Below are 10,169 nucleotides of genomic sequence, written 5' to 3'. Positions count from 1 at the left end.
TCTCATAGTTAAAGATCAACCCTAAGGGTGTAAAATAGGGGTTTAATATTTGTGTAGTCCACGCGGACGAAGTCGCGGGCTTAAGCTAGTCCTTAATAAATAATTTGCTAACAAATTACAAATTCAGCACGTTAACATTCTAATATTAACTTTATGACATAATACAAAAATAAAATAAGACAGAGATTCTTACTTAAATTAAATTTAAAAATTAGCTCTTATGTATATTTAGAACTAGATATCGTATAAATATAACTAGTAACCTAGTTCAAAAACCAATTTAAAACGCCAATATTGACTCTCAATCGTAGGAATCGAATTTATTCACTTAAAAAATCGATTTAACGCAAAAATATACTAGTAGTAATAAAATTCACAAATATTTGAGAACCATTGAGCTTTCGCGAAGCCAAAATTCGTTGCTCTAGTGAATAGGCTGCCGAGCGAAAGGGATAGAAGATACACGTGATGGAAAGAGACGAAGCGATTGTGTGAGCTACGCCTAATCAATGCATATAGCCTTTGCCTGCAGAGGCTTTCAGTGTATCGCGACAGTCCATACGAGACGGTGCGTATGTCTCCATTAATTATTAAAAAAAAAACAAAGCCCTGCAATTAAAAAAACAAGTTTCTAATCCAACACTAAAACACCTGTATCTAAATTTAAAAAAAAATAACGAATCGATTTAAAATAAGAATTTTAAAGTAAGATTGTGGTCTTTTTATACTGTGGCGTTTTTGCACGAAATCACGTATTTTTTTGTTTAGTGGTTTAAAAAATTGTTAAGAATAGTGGTTTTTTATGTGTTTGTAGGATTTTTTGGTTGTTTTTGGGGGGGTCTTGTGACTGGGATAGGACGTAAGTCCGTATATAGCGACTTCCTTTGTTCGGTGCACTGTATCGGAGGGGCCGTCCATGTCAAAAGGTAGTAAGTCCATTTTCAGTATAAACGCGCGCCGTACGCCATTTTAACGTGAATGTTTACGCGAGGTTTACGGTATGATATTTTCAGGTTCACACTAGCTTTGTTTCAGAGGAATTTATATAAAAAACTTAAGTGACATAATGCAGTAAACAGTAAATTTAGTAATAAGTTGCAAGTTAAAATTCGATCCCGGGCACGCACCTCTAACTTCTTACGACCTCCCTGGTGCAGTGGTGAGCGCTGTGGTCTTATTAGTGGGAGGTCCCGGGTTCGATTCTGGCAGGAGTTAGGAATTTTATAATTTCTAAATTTCTGGTCTGGTTTGGTACCGGCAAAGCCGTGCCGCCAAGCGATTTAGCGTTCCGGTACGATGCCGTGTAGAAACCAAAGGGTATGGGTTTAATAAAAACTGCCATACCCCTTCCAGGTTAGCCTGCTATCATCTTAGACTGCATCATCACTTACCATCAGGTGAGATTGCAGTCAAGGGCTAACTTGTACCTATCTGAATAAAAAAAAACTTTTCTGAGTTATTATGTGCGTTTTAAGTAATTAAATAGCACTGCTTTAACGGTAAATATATGATAATCAGCCGATCACCTGTGCAGAACACCTCCTTGTATCTCAACCATGGAAATTTGGAAAGAGTCCAACGGTATAGGTACTTGGGAACCATGATTGACGAAACCGGCGACCACAGTCTGGAAATACGGTGCCGTATTGAACAGGCAAGAAACGCTTTTATAAAGCTAAAAAGAGTTCTCTGTGACCGCAATTTAAAAATACCGCTTCGGATGCGGTTGGCACGGTGCTATGTTTTCTTAGTTTTATTGTATGGAGTCGAAGCCTGGACTTAAACGCAAGCGATGAGCAACAAGCTGGAGGCGTTCGAGATGTGGGTGTACAGGCGAATGTTGCGAATCTCATGGAGAGATCGTGTACGCAATACCACCGTGCTGCAAATAATGGGGAAGTCCACTGAGTTACTTAAATGTGTGCAAAGGAGAAAGCTCGAATATCTGGGCCATGTTATGCGCAACCCAAAATACGATCTACTGCAGCTTATAATACAGGGCAAGATAAAAGGCAGACGTAGACCTGGCCGTAGACGAATATCCTGGCTCAAGAACCTTCGCCAGTGGTTTAACATGAGTACAAGATCACTGTTTAGGGCAGCAGTAAACAAGATCCAGTTAGCCTTAATGATTGCCAACCTTCGGTAGGAGATGGCACTTGAAGAAGAAGAAGAAGCTTTAACGGTGAAGGAAAACATCGTGAGGAAACCTGCATGCCTGAGAGTTCTCCATAATGTTCTCAAATGTGTGTGAAGTCTACCAATCCGCACATGGTCAGCGTGGTAGACTATGGCCAAAACCTTCTCACTCTGAGAGGGGATACCCGTGCTCTGCAGTGAACCGGCGATGGGTTGATCGTGATGATAATGATGAATCTATACTAATATTGTAAAGAGGTAAAGTTTGTAAGTTTGTTTGTAGGGGGTAATCTCTGGAACTAGGTACTTAACCAATTTTGAAAATACCCATCAGTAGCAAGCTACATTATTCCTGAGTTACTTAGTGTGTTTTTTATTTTGAAAAAATTAAAGATCCCTACGAGAATTGTAATAAGCTACTCGAGAGTTTGCTATAATCCACCAAAACAGACTAATTTGTATGGTACAAGGTGCAGTATGCAATATGCACCACCCGCCCTCCTACTACTAAGGAAGCAGGAAAAGCAAGCAATACGCAGTCACCACCAATACAATCACCTGTGATTGTGGAGTCTGCATCTCCTGAAGATACTCCCGTGTTAGAGTGAAACGTACATCTGGAAGATCCATGTGGTACAGATATACTTACCCAGCATGGTGGACTATGGCATTTTTAATTCTGAGAGAAGACCCATGTTCATTAGTAGGCCAGCGATATTGTTGAGGTTGAGATGATGTTCAAGTTAGCTCACTTCCATTTCTAGGGTTCCGTACCTCAATAGGAAAAGGAACCCTTATAGGATCACTTTGTTGTCTGTCTGTCTGTCAAGAAACTTATAGGGTATTTTCCGTTGACCTAGAATCATGAAATTTGACAGGTAATAGCACAAGTAAAGGGAAAAACCCGCAAAACCGTAAAGTGATTATACTCCCATAAGATTACAACATGGGCTTATTCAAGGGGCAGACCAACAAATCCCTGTAAGGCCGGCAACGCATTGGTGGTTCCTCTGGTACTGCAACTGTTCATGGGCAGCGGTAATCACTTAACATCAGGTGACGCGCCTGCTCGTTTGCTCGCCATTTAAAAAAATCACAAAAAAAATTAAAAAAATATTGTACGATGTTACGGAACCATCGTGTGCGAGTCCGACTCGCACTAGACCGGTTTTTAGTACTTTATGATCAATCTCTATCATTTCTGATGAGCCAGCGATGCCTTTGTGTGAAAAGTAGGCCTTCAAGCGATTTTTAAATGAACGATTCAGACTGATTATCCCATTCGTTATAGCTTAGCGACAATAGATATTGTCGTCTGAGCTTCTCTTGCTGCCATCGCGTCTAAAAAGAAGCTTTTAGTACAGTAAATAAAGCCGTTTTTTTTGGTCAAGCTCGCACTAAATTTCCGATCCAATTTCTTTTTTTTTTTTTTAGATTAAGGGTCACTTGCTGACCACAAAATCACAAAATGCTGACAGATCCAGGTGGAGCTTCGATCGTAATCTTGAAGGAAAGTTTTTCTGCCAATATCTCTAAAACTATCCACTTTAGGGTAAAAATTATACGAACTATTATTGTAGAAAATAAAATTTTGCATCTTTTGTTTTCTGTAAACTTTTTTCTAAAACTTACCGTTTACGATTTATTGCCTATTTAATGAACCAGTTTTTCCAATATTTTAAAAGTTATTTATAGAAAAACCGATTCATTCAATCGGCCATAAATCGTAAACGATAATTTTTACAAAAAAGTTTACAGGAAACAAAAGATGCGATATTTTATTGTCTACAATAATAGAGTCTGAATAACTTTTGCCCTAAAGTGAAGTTTGCTCCAAAAACTTTCCCTCAAGATTGCGATCGAAGCTCCTCCTATATCTGTCAGAATTTTGTCATTTAATGGTCAGTATAAGTGACCCTTAACCTAAAAAAAAGAAATTGGATCGGAAATTTAGTGCTAGGTTAAATGCTCTATTTACTGGACTATTTTACGTCTCTTATAATATACTAAGCGTTTGGAAGACGGTCCACAAGGTGGACGGACGACATCAGACGAGTCGCAGGGAGCCGCAGGATTCAGGCGGTGCAAGACCGTGGCGTGTGGAATGTGGATGTCCGTACAAGAGAACTATGTCCAGCAGTGGACGTCTATCGGTTGATGAAGATGGTGATGATGATGATGATGGTAATATACTGGACGATGCCCGCAACTTCGTTCATGTGGAGTTAGGTTTTTAAAATTCCCGTGTTAACTTTTTAATTTTACGGGATTAAAAGTAGCCATGTCCTTTTCCGGTATGCAAGCTATCTCTGTATCAAATTTCTTCAAAATCGGTTAAACTGTTGGGCCGCTAAAGCTAGCAGATAGACAGACAGACACACTTTCGCATTTATAATATTAATTATGTATATTAGTATGGAAGTATGGATATGGATTATACGTAGAGGCTTCGTAGAGTAATGCTACGATCGTTCTACGTTAATGCTACGTTCAGCAATGCATTCTCCTGCCTGTACCCGTAGTACAAGATTTTACGTCTCACCAAACCAAACCAAATTCGAGAGTCGAAATACTTCCCCGTTACAGTAAACTGGATCTTAAATGCCTTGTTTTAAAGCTCAAGTTTGTCTACACTTCTACAGCCAGCGCTCCAAGCGGAAACATTGCGAAATTAAAATCAGTGGCATTGAATATTTGACTTTAATTCAAGGTTGTTTAGGTCCATTTTACTGTAACGCGGAAGTATTTCGACTCTCGAATTTGGTTTGGTTTGGTGAGACGTAAAATCTTGTACTACGGGTACTGTAGTACCGATCGTTTATGCTAGTGATGTCCTAGTGCTTTAAACATTGGCCTCCTTTTCAAAGGGGTCGGGGGTTCGATCCCGCGAGCGCTTCTTTTCGGAGCTATAAAATAACACTTGTTTTAACGGCGAAGGAAAATATAACTGAAATTATAATTCTAATAATATCATAACTCTGTTGGTCAGAAAGTGTTTTAATGGATTTGACGATGGCAATTGATATTGTAGCTTCATATCATGTCCCCTAAATCTAGTTGTCAAATAATGTTCTCAAAGGTGTGTGAAGTCTGCCAATCCCCACTAGGCCAGCGTGGTGGACCATAGCCAAACATTCTAAGATGAGACCTGTGCTCAGTAGTGGGCCTGCAATGGATTGACGATGATGAAAACTAGCTGACATAATTATTATCAACGTATATGGCAGCTGTGATAGCCTAGTGGTTAGGACGTCCGCCTTCTAATCAGAGGTCGGGGGTTCGATCCCGGGCACCTCTAACTTTTCGGAGTTATGTACGTTTAAATTAATTAAATATCACTTGCTTTAACGGTGAAGGAAAACATCGTGAGGAAACCTGCATGCCTGAGAGTTCTCTATGTTCTCAAAGGTGTGTGAAGTCTACCAATCCGCATTTGGCTAGCGTGGTAGACTATGGCCAAACACTTTTCTCTCTGAGAGGAGACCCGTGCTCTACAGTGAGCCGGCGAAGGGTTGATCATGATGATACAAAAAGATAAACTGACTGACTGGCATAATATCCAACGTATAGCTCAAACAACTGATATACAACAATTTCCTCAACTTGATTAAGAAATATAATATAAACATAATTCCAATTTTGTGATAAAAATCGAGAGAAAGGGAATTTCGTTGAGTCACCGCAGGCTGTGTTTGTTTTTGAGGTATACAAATTATGTTATCATAAGAAAATTGGTTTTCTTTATACATATATATTCGCTCTTGTTCGACTGAAATAATGAATACTTAATCTCTTTTTTTATTTTTATTCATATACAAGTTAGCCCTTGACTGCAATCTCACCTGGTGGTAAGTGATGATGCAGTCTAAGATAATAGCGGGCTAACCTGGAAGGGGTATGGCAGTTTTTATTAAACCCATACCTCTTTGGTTTCTACACGGCATCGTACCGGAACACTAAATCGCTTGGCTTGTAAACCAGTCACGGCCGAAGCCTCCCACCAGACCAGAACCAGAAATTTAGAAATAATTTAGAATTTTAAAAAAATTTTGAAATCTCTGTCAACAATGCTTCATACTAATGTTACTTATAAATGCAAAAGTCTGTCTGTATATCGTACCTATTGTAGTACGGACAAGCCTCTTTTGGCACTTGAAAAACGGGGGGGGGGGGGGGGAGTTGTAGTACAAAGGCTACCAACAAATAAAATCTGCTCAATTATAGGGAACTAGCTGATCCCCGCGGCTTCGCCCGCGTAGATTTAGGTTTTTAAAGATCCCGTATAGCCTATGTCACTCAGGAATAATGTAGCTTTCTACTGGTGAAAGAATTTTTAAAATCGGTTCAGTAGTTCTAAAGATTACCCCCTACAAACAAACTTAACGACATTACCTCTTTATATAATATAATACAACGGGCCGTGCAGCAGAAATCGTAATATTTTAATTTCGCCATAACTTCAAAACCAAACGTCCAATTTTAATCATTCAAAGACCAAATATTATCTCCATAAACTGTTCTTAGTGATGAAATCATTTATTTTGATAAGGATTAATAGCATGAGTAAAATAAACGCGTTTAAATGTAGTCCAAAAAAATTCAAGATTTTTAAATAAAAAAATGGTTGCTGTGCCTCACTCGACATAGATGGGTATAGTGTGTCGCGGACTTTTTTGTAGATATTTATAAGATCTACAATTAATTAGAACATTTTATGGTTCTATCTTTTATAGTTTAGGCAGCGTACGCAAAATAAGTAACTTTTCTGGTTGATTTTTTACACCTTGTGTCCGAAAAACCCAAATATCTTACGGAACCCTATTTTTTTCCAAAATAAAATATAGCCTATGTTACTCGTGGATAATGTAGCTTTCGAATGGTGAAAGAATTTTTAAAATCGGTCCAGTAGTTTTTGAGCCTATTCAGTACAAACAAACAAACAAACAAACAAACAAACAAACAAACAAACAAACAAACAAACAAACAAAGTTTTCCTCTTTATAATATTAGTGTAGAAGTGTAGATATAGTGAAAAAGTCAATATTGAAAATTGAGTAAGTTTTATCTAATTTTAGTCTAAAGTCAGTCATTTTTGAAGTTACATCGATGAAAATTGGTATTTAAGGTTTCGTTAAAAAATAAAAAATAAATTATTTCACGATTTTTGTAAATTCTACTACCAAGGGGTTCAATAGGGGATGAAAGTTTGTATGAAAGTCCGTCATATTTCAAGTTGTTTGCATGAAAATTGGTTTTTGGGTTTTCCCGGGATCGAACCCCCGACCTCCGATTAGAAGGCGAACGTCCTAACCACTAGACTATCACAGCTTAGTATTTGATACTATCAAAGAAAATTTTGGAATCGCCGAATTGGAATTTAAAAAGCAAACCATTTCAATTCCAGGAAGTTGGCTCCGTTGAGCGCGGCGGCGGCGGGAACAAATTCCACTTGCAAATTCTGATAGATTCGAGCCACTTTTTTTATTTCTATTAGTTCAAAGCGGTTGAGATCAAAAATTTAAAAAAAGTGGGGCAGCCTCCAATCTCACTAGCTAGAAGCATAGAAGACATGTTTTAAATTATAATTGGTCCCCCTTCTCTTATATTTCATTTCATTCATTCATTCATTCATTCATTTCATTTCATTCATATATTGAACTAGATAATGCCCGCGACTTCGTTCGCATGGATTAAGGTTTTTGAAAATCTCGTGGGAACTCTTTAATTTTCCGGGATAAAAAGTAGCCTATGTCCTTCCCCGGGATGCAAGCTATCTCTGTACCAAATTTCGTCAATATCGGTTGAACAGTTGAGCCGTGAAAAGCTAGCAGACAGACAGACACACTTTCGCATTTATAATATTAGTATGGATGAGCGAACAAATCTACACTATAATATTATAAAGAGGAAAACTTTGTTTGTTTGTTTGTTTGTTTGTTTGTTTGTTTGTTTGTACTGAATAGGCTCAAAAACTACTGGACCGATTTTAAAAATTCTTTCACCATTCGAAAGCTACATTATCCACGAGTAACATAGGCTATATTTTATTTTGGAAAAAAATAGGGTTCCGTAAGATATTTGGGTTTTTCGGACACAAGGTGTAAAAAATCAACCAGAAAAGTTACTTATTTTGCGTACGCTGCCTAAACTATAAAAGATAGAACCATAAAATGTTCTAATTAATTGTAGATCTTATAAATATCTACAAAAAAGTCCGCGACACACTATACCCATCTATGTCGAGTGAGGCACAGCAACCATTTTTTTATTTAAAAATCTTGAATTTTTTTTGGACTACATTTAAACGCGTTTATTTTACTCATGCTATTAATCCTTATCAAAATAAATGATTTCATCACTAAGAACAGTTTATGGAGATAATATTTGGTCTTTGTATGATTAAAATTGGACGTTTGGTTTTGAAGTTATGGCGAAATTAAAATATTACGATTTCTGCTGCACGGCCCGTTGTCTACACTAATATTATAAAGAGGAAAACTTTGTTTGTTTGTATTATATAAAGAGGTAATGTCGTTAAGTTTGTTTGTAGGGGGTAATCTTTAGAACTACTGAACCGATTTTAAAAATTCTTTCACCAGTAGAAAGCTACATTATTCCTGAGTGACATAGGCTATACGGGATCTTTAAAAACCTAAATCTACGCGGGCGAAGCCGCGGGGATCAGCTAGTATTATATAAAGAGGTAATGTCGTTAAGTTTGTTTGTAGGGGGTAATCTTTAGAACTACTGAACCGATTTTAAAAATTCTTTCACCAGTAGAAAGCTACATTATTCCTGAGTGACATAGGCTATACGGGATCTTTAAAAACCTAAATCTACGCGGGCGAAGCCGCGGGGATCAGCTAGTAAACGTATATAAACACAGATGCTAAAATACCTTTGTCATGTAGGTGTTACAATGGTACCCATTTGTCAGGCAATAGTAGATTGAGTAGATTACAAGTTACAAGGGAACAAGCAAACGAACACACTCGTAGATATAGGCTGCTATAATGGAACCCCTTTATCAGGTAGGTATAGCAAGGTAGGAGCTAGGCAAAAGCCTACCACTTTCACTTTTCCTTCCTTCTTTCTTTCTTTTCCATTAGGCCATTAACATTGCCAAGTGCGGATTGGCAGAGTCAACGGGTTGCGAAGCTGAAGTGGCAATGGGCAGGGCACAGTTCGTAAAACCGATAGACGTTGGGATCCCAAGGTGCTGGAATGGCGACCTCGCACCGGAAGACGCAGCATTGAAAGACCCCCCACTAGATGGACGGACGACATCAGACGAGTCACAGGGAGCCGCTGGCGCGGCGGCGCAAGACCGTGGCGTGTGAAAGTCCCTACAAGAGACATATGTCCAGCTGTGGACGTCTATCGGTTGATGATGATGAAGATGATGAGTAGTTTACAAGTTACGAAGGAACAAATAAACGTACATAAACGCAATGGCACCCCTTTGTCAGGTAAAGCAAGGTAGAATCCAGGTAAAAGCCACTTCAAGCCTACGGTATTCAGGCCGTACATTTAGCAAAATGGATAATTTGTGAATCAGTACGCTTAGTATAAGATTTTACGTCTCACCAACGTTGCTATGCGCAACCCAAAATACGATCTACTGCAGCTTATAATACAGGGCAAGATAAAAGGCAGACGTAGACCTGGCCGTAGACGAATATCCTGGCTCAAGAACCTTCGCCAGTGGTTTAACATGAGTACAAGATCACTGTTTAGGGCAGCAGTAAACAAGATCCAGTTAGCCTTAATGATTGCCAACCTTCGGTAGGAGATGGCACTTGAAGAAGAAGAAGAACGTTGCTAGAATTCGAGAGTCGAAACACAATAACGTCAAAGTAAAATGGACCTAAAGAACCTTGAATTAAAGTCAAAAATTCAATGCTACTGACTTTAATTTCGCAACGTTTCCGCTTGGAGCGCTGGCCGTAGATGTGTAGACAAACTTGAGCTTTAAAACAAGGCAATTAAGATCCAGTTTACTATAACGCGGAAGTGTTTCGACACTCGAA

General features: G+C 38.5%; 1 protein-coding gene across 3 annotated transcripts in view; it reads left to right on the top strand.

Annotated features, from left to right (window-relative positions):
- The first annotated feature begins 547 nt into the window (after positions 1–547).
- The window catches only part of LOC117995052 (cytotoxic granule associated RNA binding protein TIA1), a 122,390-nt gene continuing 112,768 nt past the window's right edge, over positions 548–10,169 (top strand). The window contains exon 1 of one of the 3 annotated variants that reach the window (XM_034983040.2): positions 548–568. The gene's annotated coding sequence lies outside the window, so the exon portion shown is untranslated. The other 2 variants (XM_069508423.1, XM_069508422.1) reach the window with 2 other exon arrangements.

Source organism: Maniola hyperantus, chromosome 28 (genome assembly GCF_902806685.2).
Source record: "Maniola hyperantus chromosome 28, iAphHyp1.2, whole genome shotgun sequence".
In the NCBI taxonomy this organism is placed as follows: Eukaryota; Metazoa; Arthropoda; class Insecta; order Lepidoptera; family Nymphalidae; genus Maniola; species Maniola hyperantus.
The sequence above is the reverse complement of the archived record's forward strand: the minus strand, read 5'-3'. Positions and strand labels throughout refer to the sequence as shown.